Source organism: Falco punctatus (assembly GCF_963210335.1).
Source record: "Falco punctatus genome assembly, chromosome: 4".
Lineage (NCBI taxonomy): Eukaryota > Metazoa > Chordata > Aves > Falconiformes > Falconidae > Falco > Falco punctatus.
In genome coordinates, this window is record NC_137583.1 from 4,820,661 (window position 1) to 4,833,493 (window position 12,833).

At 41.4% G+C, this 12,833-nt stretch overlaps 1 protein-coding gene across 11 annotated transcripts in view; it reads left to right on the forward strand.

Annotated features, from left to right (window-relative positions):
- FBLN2 (fibulin 2) overlaps positions 1-12,833 on the forward strand; it is a 121,991-nt gene that overhangs the window by 14,409 nt on the left and 94,749 nt on the right. For 5 of the 11 annotated variants that reach the window (XM_080387085.1, XM_080387088.1, XM_080387084.1 and 2 more), the window contains exon 2: positions 12,026-12,170. The exons of 1 other annotated variant lie outside the window; for it this stretch is intronic. The gene's annotated coding sequence lies outside the window, so the exon portion shown is untranslated. Of the gene's footprint in view, positions 1-3,453; positions 4,262-7,067; positions 7,129-12,025; positions 12,171-12,833 lie in introns of those variants that run through there. 5 more of the 11 variants (XM_080387087.1, XM_080387083.1, XM_080387081.1 and 2 more) reach the window with 5 other exon arrangements.

The window sequence follows — 12,833 nt, forward strand, 5'->3', positions numbered from 1 at the left end:
TGTAATAGTGTCTTTTCAGTCTGGGCAAATAGATTAACTTGAGTGCATCACTTATATTCCCAGGTTTAAATAAAATGAACTAAGATGCTAATAATTAGAAAGGAAACTCCCAGGTATATATTTACTGAAATCTCTCCTGTAAAGCGTGAAAAAATAAATTAGCACTTTATGATGTTTATCAAGAAGATGAAGCATACCCCTAGACCAGACAGTTGCATGTATTTAACTCTGATTCTAGGTTACATTTCTGTAGTTTGAGGTTGCTTATCTCTTGAGGCTAGAAACAGTGTTTTGTTGCATGCTTGTGCAGTGCTGGGCAGTGCAGTGCTCAAACATGCAACCAAGGTTCCACGTGCTGCCCACTTGTGATAAGTCTTTCCACTGGAAAAAAACCACCCTACAATAGGTGGTGAGGTGTATCAAGCAAGCATGTGTATCAAGCAAGCATGTGTCTGTGTTAATAAAATAGTCTCCAGTGGGTTTCAAATGAAATGTTCCCATTTCTTAAGACTGCTTTCCTAAAACTAACTTCGAGAGACCAAGTAACATCTGCCATCAGTAACATGCTAATGTTTGGGCCCTGGCCCTGAGAGTGCAAAGCACGTGGCGTTCATATTAGTCCCTAGGATGGGGTGCAGAGCTAGGTGTTCGCAGGCAGGCACTTGGGCAGGAGCACACCCCCAGATTTGTGTAATAACACAACTGTTTGTTTTTCAATGGCATTTTTTCCTGATGAGTAAATTAAGTAGGTCTTGTTTCCTCATTAAAAGAAAAGCTAAGTTAAAGAAGAAAAATGCTTTCTGCAAATCACATCCTGTTTTCATCTTCATTCAATTAGTACAAATTTTAAGTTGCAGAGTGTCATCCATCTGACCTACCTCCCCTCCCCTCCTTGTTGACCCTGATATTAGAACTATGGGAAAACTTAGACTGTTGGCAAAATGGGTGGAAAATCAAATGTTTAATGTTTTGCTTGAATATTTTGTGGTTTCTCCTGAAATTCTTTGTCTGAAACAAAGGATGTTCTTTGTTCTTTTTTTTTCTGGGGGGGGAGGTTGCTTTTTATTTGAAAAAATATGCAATGTCATTGTGGATTGCAGAAGTTCCTACAGAAATGGTATAAGTTCTCTAAAAAAATATTTTTTTTTAAACCTGGAAAAAAGGAGGACAGTTAGAAACTGCAAAAAAATTGTCTATTTTGATGGTGAAGAATGGTTTGTTGGCAGATTCTTGCAAATACATTTAGAATCAAAATGTTAGTGATTTGGAAAATCTTGAAATAGAGTAATTTCACATGACCCCCTCTTGGAAACTTCTAAGTTATGCATTCTTTGCTCCAGCACAATTCCCAATGAAGAAATACTTCAAAAAAACAAGATTGTGGATTCTTTTAAAAATCTCATTCCTTGCTTTTTGGGTACTGCACTAAGCTGTATTTATATATCTTAATCTTATCCTGATTTATATGATCAAAATTAAACATTCACGGATTTATTTGGAGTCTGGAAAAGATATGAACTGAACTGCAGGATACACAGTTGCTGCCCTACTGAGCTGGCAGGCCGGGCATGCCCAAGCTCTTCCAGCTGGATGTCGGGCTGCTATAGCAGTGCACTGCCCTCCCTCCTGGGCATCCCAGCCAGAGTCACCTGTCCACTGGCTGTGCTCCCTGCCCCCCCTCACCGTTTGCAGGCCTGAGGAGCAGCAATGGACACAGGGGATGGGCTGGAGGCAGTGGTCGGTTCCCTCTGCAGAGCTGCAGCTGGGAATGAGGGTGTCCGCAGCCCCCTGCTGTACAGAAAAAAAAGCAAAGCCCTGGGAGCAAGCAATGAGGGGAGGCGGGTGGTGGGGCATGCTTAGTACTTGCAGAGTGCCCAGTACAGGGCCTCTGAGCTCTAAGGGAAGCAGGAAAAAATGGTGGCTTTGTGATGATGTGCGTGGAAGGACATTCTAGTCGCTTATCTTCTGCCCTTCCAGCCAGGCTGCCTATTGCTGGGATGCTAGCTTGGGCTGTTAAGTAGCTGCTAGTTGTCACTTGAGGAGTACTCCTTTGTTATTTCAGAATTACTGAGACACTTAATTGGCTGTTCATTAACTGCGTTAGAGAAAAATAAGATCTGATTAATCATCATTTCAGCAAATTATAGCCTGTTCTACAGGCTAATGAAATTAGGCAGTGAAGAGCTGGCTTCCTGCAGTTAGCTGTGACCTGCCCTAGCTGTGCAGCCCTCGCCGCCTGGCCCTGACCGGAGGGCTTGAGGCGCACAGAAATCAGAGGGGTCACTGACATGAATCAGGGGTGGGAGGCATAGAGTCCCATGTTAATGGGGTGAGGACCGCGGAGCACTGCCCAGGGCACAGTGGAGATGATGCCTGTGCCTGGCAGAGGTACAGGTTGTGGCTATAAATGCAGCCAGCCAGCAAGAGAGACGTCTCTTGGCTGCGATTCCTAACCTTTGAGATCACTCCACTTCCTTTTTGTAAGCAATCATCATTATAACTGGTGAAGATCAAATTTCCGAGCTGAGATCTTCAATTCACCATTGAAGAATAAATATTTTTTCTCTGAAACAGTCATATATAGTACCTTATTTTAAGTGTTACCTTACATGTCGATTTCAAACATAGCTAGTTTATTAAGCTATGCAACAAGGAAGATGCAACTTGCACCTTTGCTTCAGAGTAAAGGTTTGGAGTCTGAAGAAAGGAAAACTCCGCAGATGCAGAATGCAACTGTTAGACATTCCACCCAAGTTATTTGCAGGTGTTACTCACAAAGCCAAGAATTTAAAAAGGAGGTTCCTTACATGGAACTGCTTTGCCGCCTTCTGGCCAAGAGTTGAAGTTCCCCCAAAGCTTTTCTATTTTCTGCCATCTTTGTTTCTTATGTCCTTCCTTTTCCACGATTCCTGACTGTTGCTCCCCTTTAATCTCTTTCAGGGGCCCCTTCCCAGCTGTTTAAAAGCAGCTATAGCTGTTCCCCCCCATCTGCCTAGGGTTGGCAGAGAAAGTAATAGCAACCTCCTGTTTTTTTTGCCAAGTGGGGCTCCTTCCGCCTCCCTGTGTAATTTGATTTGTCAGTGTTTGAGACTTTGACAATGTTGACATTGGGATTACATGGAATTTGCTTTCAAGAAATTTGGGGAATAGCACAACCATTGACAGCTTGCATTTTACCCTTTTCAAGACCTGAACATTCAGGAAAAGCCTACACCAGATTGGTGCTAGTTGTTAATCACTTGGGCTTTGGTGTGCAGCACTTAGATGATGGGGCTGGGGTGGGACGAGCAGGAGTGACAGAACGTGAGGACTACTCTACCCCTTCTTCTTTGCACCATGCATGTTTGTCAGCTTCGCAACTGGGTTAATGCTTCCCTGTGCAGTATTTGGGAGCAAGAGGCATTTCCTTCTTCTTGGAAGTGCAGTGTTCTCATCATTAAGCTTGATGATGATGCAAATACAAACCAGAAATAGATTAATAACTATAAAAGAGTATTAACAGAAGAATTAATTAAAGACAGTTTAGAGGCTTTTTAGTTTATGTTTTTCATAGTAGTAGAAAGTTTTCCTCTGTTAGCAGAAGAAACTGCGATTGCTTCTTACTTAGCTGATGGCAACACTAGAGAGGAATGGATGAGTCTTGCAGCTAAACCCATGTAACGCCTTCACTCCCAAAGATCGCTGACCAGATGCCCAGGCTTTGCTGGGTCTCAAGGGGTCACACTGGGCCTTACCAGAGCTGTCTCAGTGGACAGCCATGGTATTGGCCATGGGGAGAGCGATGCCCCCAGCACTGTGGTGGTGGCCCTGAGCAAGGAGGGCTGGCCCATTTGATGTGGGGGCTGTGGTCCCTCTGCACTGGGCACCTGGGGAAAGGGAGAAAAGGGCCTCAGCAGCCAGTGAATCCCCCATCCCAAGGTTTGGTAGGTGGGAACGAGTTGTTTAACAGCCCCATTTGGGTGGAGGAGGCAGCCCCAGTGCTGCTCTGGCTGTACCTTGGTCAGGAGGCTGTAGGCATGGCTTTGAAATGCGAAGCAGCTTCCTTAGACATTGCAGGGGGTAAAAAGTGAATTAACCATATCATAGGCACATGGTACTTCCCTGCTCAGATTACACTACAAAATCTGGGCAGTTCCTAAGATAGAGCTGGAAAAGGGGATTTGGGAGTGTGAGCAGCACTTGGAGCAGAGCACAGCTGACATGGCTGGGAACAAAAGGTGATAGGAAAAGTCACTGCATCTACATTGCTGCATATCCACAGGTCAGCAGAAATCCTTCGTAACTGGACATTTGTTGCAAATTTGCTGGGAGAAGTGTAAAATAACTTTGTTTTAGTTAGTGCTGGCTTTGCTTTGTGCCTTGTGTTCTGCTAGTTGCAAAGATTGTATCTGGCTGTGTTTCTCTTTGATTTTGTACTTTGTTTTCCAGATTTGCTTTCTAACTGTTCATCACTCTTGTTAAATATCTTCTGTTTGATGCAGTTTATAGACTTAAGTAGATAGGGGTGGATTTGCTTTGTTAGTTAGACTGCTAAAGCTGTGTCTGCTCTGCTCGTGGACAAAGCTTTTGCAGTACGGATATTTTTTTTTGCAAATACTCCATAAGCAACACATGTGTTTGTGCTATTAGTCAGATCTTCATGGACTGTTTTTTTATGTTCTCCTCAGAAGTGAGCTTCTTACAAAACCCATTATTTTTAATGCTGCTTCTGGCCTTTTGACTGGGAATTCAGAGAGCATTTTACCTCACATACTGAAGCGAAAGTTAGGTTTGTTTTTGTTAATGTAAGTCAAGAAGTAGCAATGATTCACTGTGACAGGCTGAATGTGAGCCATATGAGCTGAGCTGCATAAGCATAAAGGATGATTGTGCTGCAAAATATCTCCAAGTAATTTAGATTTTGACACACTTACCACTTCTCAAGTTGCATTTCCCCCCTCCCCACCACTCTGCCCTTCCCCCACCATCCAGGATCTGATGTGATGGAAAAATATATGCATTGTCTCTGGGAATAGTAATGGTTGGGCTAACAGTGCTATGCTTTTGTGAATTTTATCATAGCAATGTGAGAGCTTCACAAAGAGATTATAATAATTGCATATGTTTACATACATAGTCTTAAATAATGACTTTATGTGCTTAAATAGCTCAGGTTTTAGATTGTAATTCTTATTGCTTAGAGCATGTAAGTGTCATCTACTTCTCTGTTTCCCTAACGGGTTTTGAAATGCGCCAGTATATAGTAGTTTTCTGATTTAAGAAGTGTAACTTTTGCATTGAGCCTCTGGAGCACAGCTCACACGCAGCTCCCGGCGCGTGTGACAAGGGTTGCATGTTAGGGAGGACTGCCTGTCCCCGGGAAGCCCAGAGAACCGGGCAGAGTGCCACTTGAGTCCCACTCTTGGGTGGAGGATTTTATTGTGCCATTTTTTTCCAATTAAGCGCTATTGATTTCTTTTGTGCATGTTTTATATTTTTTTTTGTTGTAGACTTTTTTTTTCTTTTAATCTGTGTTTTTTTCTGTATGAATGGTGAATGAAAGCTCTTTTAATGTTGACTCAAATGACACATACTCATAAGCAAGATTTTATGTCCAGCCTTTTTGTTGATTAAACATCTGCATGTCTTAGCATTTGGATGTAGAAAGGAATAGCAAATGGAAGTTCCCTTCTGGCTAGGGTTTCTTACCAGTAAGTGAAAGGCGGGGTCAGGAGCTGTTTGCGTATGTGTGTGAGTGTAATATATTAATGTAACATCTATAAAATAAGACATACTTTAATGGCTCTTAAACTTGTAGACAGAATTCTGTTCTCTTAGGAAGTATATCATGCAGATACAGCAGATGCATACCAGGGTAAATGAGAACAGAATTTGGTTTTTCAGTGAATCTGTTCTAACCCATTGGCCCAGTCCAAGCCTCCCCCTGAAGTTATTAGAAAGGACCCTGCTGACACTGATGGAAGTGGGGATAAAGCCAGGCATTAAAATGGTCTAGATTGTGACACGCCTTTGCTGTTTAATATTGAATGTGAAGTTTTTAAAGAAACAAAGCAAAAATAATACACTGGATACTATTTTTAAGTCAAAATCCCAGCAAAATGTCTGTCATCAGGTTCCAAACGATTCCTTGCTTCACTTTAACAATGAGCTATCCATTATATGGTCTTAATTTATGGAACGTTAAACAGTTTCTGGCATTACTGTGCCCCTGCAGGAAGAACAGATGGTACTTTTGAATGACTTTTGCTATGGGATAAAATGTTCCAGGTCTTCAACGGATCATATCCATCTGTAAGAAAGGAATAGTATTTGTGTAAATAAACACGGTAGAGTCAAACAACTTGAAATCCTCTACTGAAGGAGAAAACAGTGCCTGTAGGCTGAGGTGGTAGTACGTATTGGAAGGTAACGTGGAAAGCTCTCTCGTCACATTATTTTGAAGTTGCACACTTACTGTTGTTAAACATCCCAAACAGGAAATCTTATATATCAGCAGTTGGAAAACAACGGTCAGTACATAATATGGTCAGTATATACTGACAGTAGTCTCTGTATAACAAGACTATGGTACATTTATAATCAGATAGATTGGCTATGTCTTCATCCTGTCTCCATGCAATAAAGTTCTGTCTTCTTTAATTGATAGAGCTTTTGATCTCTGAGAATAGTGTGGAAGCACTGAAAAAGCAAATCCTGACGGTCCTTACCATGTCAATGTATAATGTAGCTCACCCTACAGAGCTGAGCAGAACATCTCCATCATGATACACATCTTGCACCCTGCATAAAGTTAATCTTACAAGTCAAACCAAGGAGGACTGGCACAGTTGTGAGAAGTTGCACCACTTTCCTTCTCCATTCCTCTAAATGACCGGGAACTGCTAGGATGATGGAATCCATCATTTTTCAGAGCTCTGCTGTGATGCTTCCAGTTGGCCTCTCAGGGAACGATTGCTTTCTCCTCACTGGCATCTGCACTTTTGTGGTCCACACTTGGTGAAGGAATATCCCCTTCAGTTTGTCTGTCTTTCTTACAATTCTATAAATTTTGTTCGCATTCCCTGCAGAGTTCTCCTTTGCAAACTGAAAAAATGACAGACTCTTCAGCTTTATCTACCTGAAAACAAGGTAATTAATCATGTAAGGTCCCCGTATGGGGCATAAAGACAAGCTCACATCTAGGGGGTAATCCATCCATCATAAACAGATTATCGGTGATATTAGTTGTCCTCTGAAGTTTTACCCAGCTCTCCATTGACTGTAGAGGAATCTTCATCAGGGAGGTAACTTCTGGAAAACTGAAATTAAACTGAATGTGTGATCTCCAGATAATTTAAATCCGTGGTCCCCTTTGTTCTACTCTTACTCTTTGTACTTTGAATACCCAAGATCACTGTATCAGCAACTTGCTTTTAGAATGGTCTCTGCAGAGTTGTACTACCTTTATATTACTGGAAATCTGGTGAAAATCTTCCCTCTCCCAGCCTCCAAAATCAGTCAGCTGGGTGTGAATGTCTGACTGGGCTGCCAAAGTGTTTAAAATCATTCTGGGGTGAGGCAAGGTCATGCCACAGGAAGGCTCTCTGCAGGTGCCTCTTTCTGCCGCACCGCTGCACGTTAGCCCAGCCTCGGAGACTGCGTTCGTGGAAGCACCAAGAGGAGAATTTAAGGGAAGACTGGAAAGCTGGAATACTTCTCACTTCACTTTCTTTACTTCCCTTGGTGTTTGGGGTTTTTGCCATATTTTTGCATGGGTTTTTGGTTTTGTTTTTAATATTAAAAGTTCTGTGATTTTGGGAGACTTCATCTTTAGTGTATTAGTAAATTTGTCATCTTAATTTTTCTTGCCAGTTATGTGCTGGACTGTGCATAACTAGTGTGAAGGAGAGAGCATCAGCTCATTCTTCTGTTATATTAATGATTTCTTTCCCCTTGCTTAAATCAACTTTACAGTTGTAGTATTTATTCAGCTGGAAAATAAAATAACTTCCTCTCCTCCATTTCCAGGAGAAAATTGACCAAAACATATATATATGTCTTTTAATGTACCAAGACCAAACAAAGGGGCCGCACTAGTCAATACCACCTTAGTGGAGTATTGGTCATTGTAATAAAAATCAGATTCAATTTACTGTTTGGTTAGTATGTTCAACAAAAACAAGATGTTGTGAAAGGAAAATAAATATTCTTGTTGTTTAAATTATATGCACCTCTATAAGGTAAAATATAAAAATATTCAATCAGCATTTTATGTTAATGGGAATACCTGCATGTATATAATTCAATGCAAAATAGCATGCTTCTCAGTTGATTGCTCTGGATTATCCCTCCAGCATCAGAGGAATACCTGGGTGCAGCCTGATGTGAAAAGCAAAGTTTACAACACTGTTTTCATTTCCCAAAAAATTTATACAAAAATAGGAGGCTAGCTTACGTTTCAGTATATTTGAAAGGAGCTGCCTTTTTCTTATAAATGTTGGAGAAGTCTGGTTGGTCTTCAGTGGTGACACCTGTTCTCTTCTGGGCAATAGTTAAAGTAAAACTTGAATTTTGTTCCCCATTAAAACAAAGCCAAATTTTGCAATATCAACATTTCTCGATTGCCAAGATTTCTAATTTTGAATGTTCTGCCTTTAGTTGCAGGTTATCATGGGGTGACTTGTATCTGTTGATGATCAGTAACTTAAAATATTCAGGAGTATGGGTTGCATATTTACACAGCAGATCATACTAGCTTCCTGTGGCAATAGAAAATGTAATGTATAACTTACAAAGTAAACAATACTTGCTCTTCGAATATTCATTCTGGTTTGTAGTGTAAATATGGTACAGAACCACAAATCATTATGAACACAAGAACTACAGATGTGCATCTGAGGGCAGAAGTTGTCTAAAATGTATTTAGGCATACAGTTTGAGATTCTGTATGCTATACAGAAAAAACCAGTACTCCTATTACCAGGAAATTATCTTCCCAATTAAGGTTACACCTTGGACAATTTGGATCTGGTCCAAAGCTACTGAAATCAGTGGAAAAGTTCAGGATCCAGGAAAAGTTCCACATGTGCCGGAGACAAAAGGGTTGTGCACCTTTCTAAGTGAGCAAAAGCATGCCAGGGGAGCATCAGAAATATGCCTATTTCGACGTTTAGATGTCTGTTTATGTTGAAACCTTTCAGCAAGAATTAATACTAGATATTTTCTTTTTATGAGTTTCAAAGAACCAGTCAGTGCTTTCATCTTATGACGGCCTCTAAATAGCTTTAAATCTATTTCAGGTTAATTGTAACTAAATTTTCTGATTGGAAGAGAACAGGTCTTATCACTGAAGAAACAAACCAGACTTTCTCCAACATCTAGTATGATGCCTCCTCTGAAACACTTCTCTAGATTTTAATCTTCAGTAAATGAAGTAGCATTAGTGGCCTTGGCATCTCTTGAAGGATAAATAAGGCTGAAAGCACTATACATCCAGATCCTGTTTGTCTTGTAGGATCTAGATAATCTTCCTGGTCAGCATCATGTTTAGTTGATATAATTTTGTGCTTCAGCAGATACAATAAAAGGTCCCAGGCAGTGTGTGCGTGTTGGGTGCATGGGATGCCATCCTGCTCGTCCCATCACTTCAAGGACTCGCTGGCCACTGAGGAGCAAAACCTTCCTCAGCCTGATGCCCAGCCAGTGAAGTGGAGGACAGTTCACTTTACCGAAGTGGGAGTCACACAGCAACTCTCAACTTCTCTTAGAACTCTTCCCAGTCTTTGAGGATCAGTGAAGAATAAACACAGGGTGGAAGATGGGAGGTATTGCAAGCATAACTTCTATTAGTTACATCTGGCCTTATTGTTGTTTCTGAATGGTAGGCTCTGAGATTAAATAGCAGAGCAGGCATCTTTTTGCATTTTGGTATCCAACAAACCAAATTAATTCCATTATCTTCTATGGAAAGTTTGTGCAGGAACAGTTTTGATTGATGGATTACATCTGTGGCTGCTGACTGATTAGCAGCATGATAGATGTAGCTTCATTTACAGGGATTTGCTTTCATTCATGAGGAAAAATTGAAGGTTTCTTTCCAGCACATTTTTTGCATTAAAACTTTTGAAAGTGCTCTACAAATGGTAGGCTTTGATTTCCATTTGTTTAATGCCTGTGGTAATTAACATTTCTGTGAGAACATTTTAGCCAAATGTTCTAGTTTTTCCTTCATTAAAATAATAATTTTTTGCTTTAGCTAAAGAATTTAATTGGTTTATATAATAACCCTGATATGGGATTTCTTTAGTCACCATATGAGAGGAAACTGTTCCTAAGGAATGATCATTGTTGCCTTTTCTGGACTTCATTAATTTATAATTGGCAATATGCCTCATGGTACAAGCAGTCCACTTTCTACAGATACGCTTTTGTCTGCAGTCCATTGTCTCGTGGTGTGGGTGGAGAGAGGACATGTGTGTCAGTGCTGAAATAAATCTGAGTTCCTTCATACCAAAAAAAAAATCTGGGCAGATACTCAGCCACATTAATTAGCTGAACGATTTTCAGTGCAAAATTACAGGTCTGTCTTTGTGGAGTTTTTGTGTATCTAAATGTATCTAAATAGAGTTTAGAAACCCTGTCTTCCCTTTATGGCTTATAGAAAACCATAGGATTGGAGAATCAAGAAGAGGGGCTGAGCAGCAGCAAAGCAAAAGAGATGACTATTTAGTGACACTGGTACCAGTTTCTGTTGGGAGATGCAGCCACCATTGTATTTTGCACACCTTTGTTTCATCCTGTATCCGTGGTTCTTGTGTGCAGGTTCAGGCACGGACTGGCCTCTGGCAGTAGAGGTCCTACGCAACCTGTCCTGCAGTGAAGCTTGAAGATCTTAGTTCGTGCCAGCCTTACTCTGGATAAGCTTTACAGGTAGAAGTAGTGGTCAGGACAGTTGCTTCTTCTTGTGCTGCTTATTCTTGTTCCTTCCTTCTAACAGAAAGAATCTGTTCAGATAAGAGCCCAGCAAACTCTTGGGATCACTGCTGAGGACAGACCTAACAAATCTGGGATGATTCCAGCAGTAATAGTGTGCTCAGGGCTGCACAGAGGGCTGAAAATTTTGTAAATAAGAAAATTCTGAGAACAGTTACTGTAACGGAGAAAATATAATCCCAGTGACTCAAGACAGAGATATTTCCTCAGTGTGAGGTGGAGGTGAAGACGACAGCAATGATACCTCCAAAACCTGAGAAGGATCACACTGTGGTGTGCTTGAGATGGATAAATGTGAGCTAGCATTTTATCAACCAGTTATAATAAGCTAGGGAGTCTTCCTTCTCCATTCCGCGCCCCACCCCCACCCCCACCCCCGGTCTTTATCCAGAAGAATAGGGCAGAGAATGCCGTCTCTGTATGGAATAAGGACAGGGATGGCCTTGTGTGCTGTCTCTAAGTGTAATTTGTTTAAGAGCCAAAGCACAGGCAGGACAGTGGGTGTGCAGAAGTTCACCTGCTGTCGTGCAAGTTGCAGCTAGGTGCATTCTGCAGCTGGGAGAGCGGAACATGTATTTTCTCAGCTGTGGAGCAGAGTACAGCTAATGAAAGGAGTTGGTTTGTTGCTACAGTTGGTTGCTGACAGCACATTTACTCTCTTGAGGGACAGATTTGGATCCTGTTGAGTCATAAAGGAAAAGAGTTTGATCTTGGGTCCTTCTGGGGATTTTGCTACACTGTGAAAAATCATTGTGCCTTTTGAGGGGAACATGTCAAGATTCACAGTACTCCTAGAGAAATCCTGATTGTAGAGAGCAACTCTGTGTGTTGTGGATCAAAAGAGGTACGTTGACAGAGCTCTCTATAAAAGTCGTGGAGGAACTGTGAACCAAATTAGTAAGATACTATAAAATGTTCACTGCACAATACGTGTTATTTTCACACTGTCAGCAGATAGAATTTCACTATTAATCATGATAATGACAAGGTCAGGACACATTTACTGAAAAATTATTTACTACACACTTACTGTATTGACATTTTGTTTTGACAGTCATTTGGAATTAATTGGCAGACTGAAGCAAACCCCTCCAAGTTACTCTGGAGAGCCTCAAGTCAAATTCTTCAGTCCTGAGGTTGAAGTTCAGGCGATACAGGAACCACCCCTCCTCTGACTGGTGAGCAGCTTTGCCTCACAGGTAGGCTGTGGAAAACTGTGTAGCCATTCCCTTCAGTCTTCCTTCCATGCAAACAGTCATTATTTATTTCCAGATTGGCACATGGCAGTGCACAGGGCAGTAAAGGCCACTTGCTAAGCTGCCAGTTAAATAGTAGGCTTTCTTTTTGCCTAATTTGTATTTTGAGGTGGGGGTGGGGGAATTTTCATTTTCAACTGTTCCAACAAGGCTGCCTGAAATAGATAGTACCCAGATGTGCTTCTCTTTAATGCCCAGATGCTTTAACCGGCATGTTTCCCCACAAAAGGAGATGATCTGTGTTACTTACTGTCGCTGCTGAGGTGTTTGAAGTGCTGGCAGGACTCGTGCGCAGTAGAAGTTTGGATTAAGAATACAAATAAACCCAAAGTTTAAATCTGTTGCTTGCAGAAAGTTCTAAGTACCATCGTAGTCATTTCATTGAGGAAAGAAGAAAAGGGGAGGGGGGATCACAGAGGAAGTGGAGATGAGATGCTCAGATTTTGCGTGCCATTGTCCTTGAGGTTGCAGCTTTTTTTTTTTTCCCCTTCGTGAGAGTCAGCAGCAGCCCTGCAAATATGTGAACTCTGTAGAACATTGGGAAGGGGTAGAGGACTGGGGTATCCTGGAGGAAGATTAGAGAAAGAAAGGAGAAGAGAGAGAAAT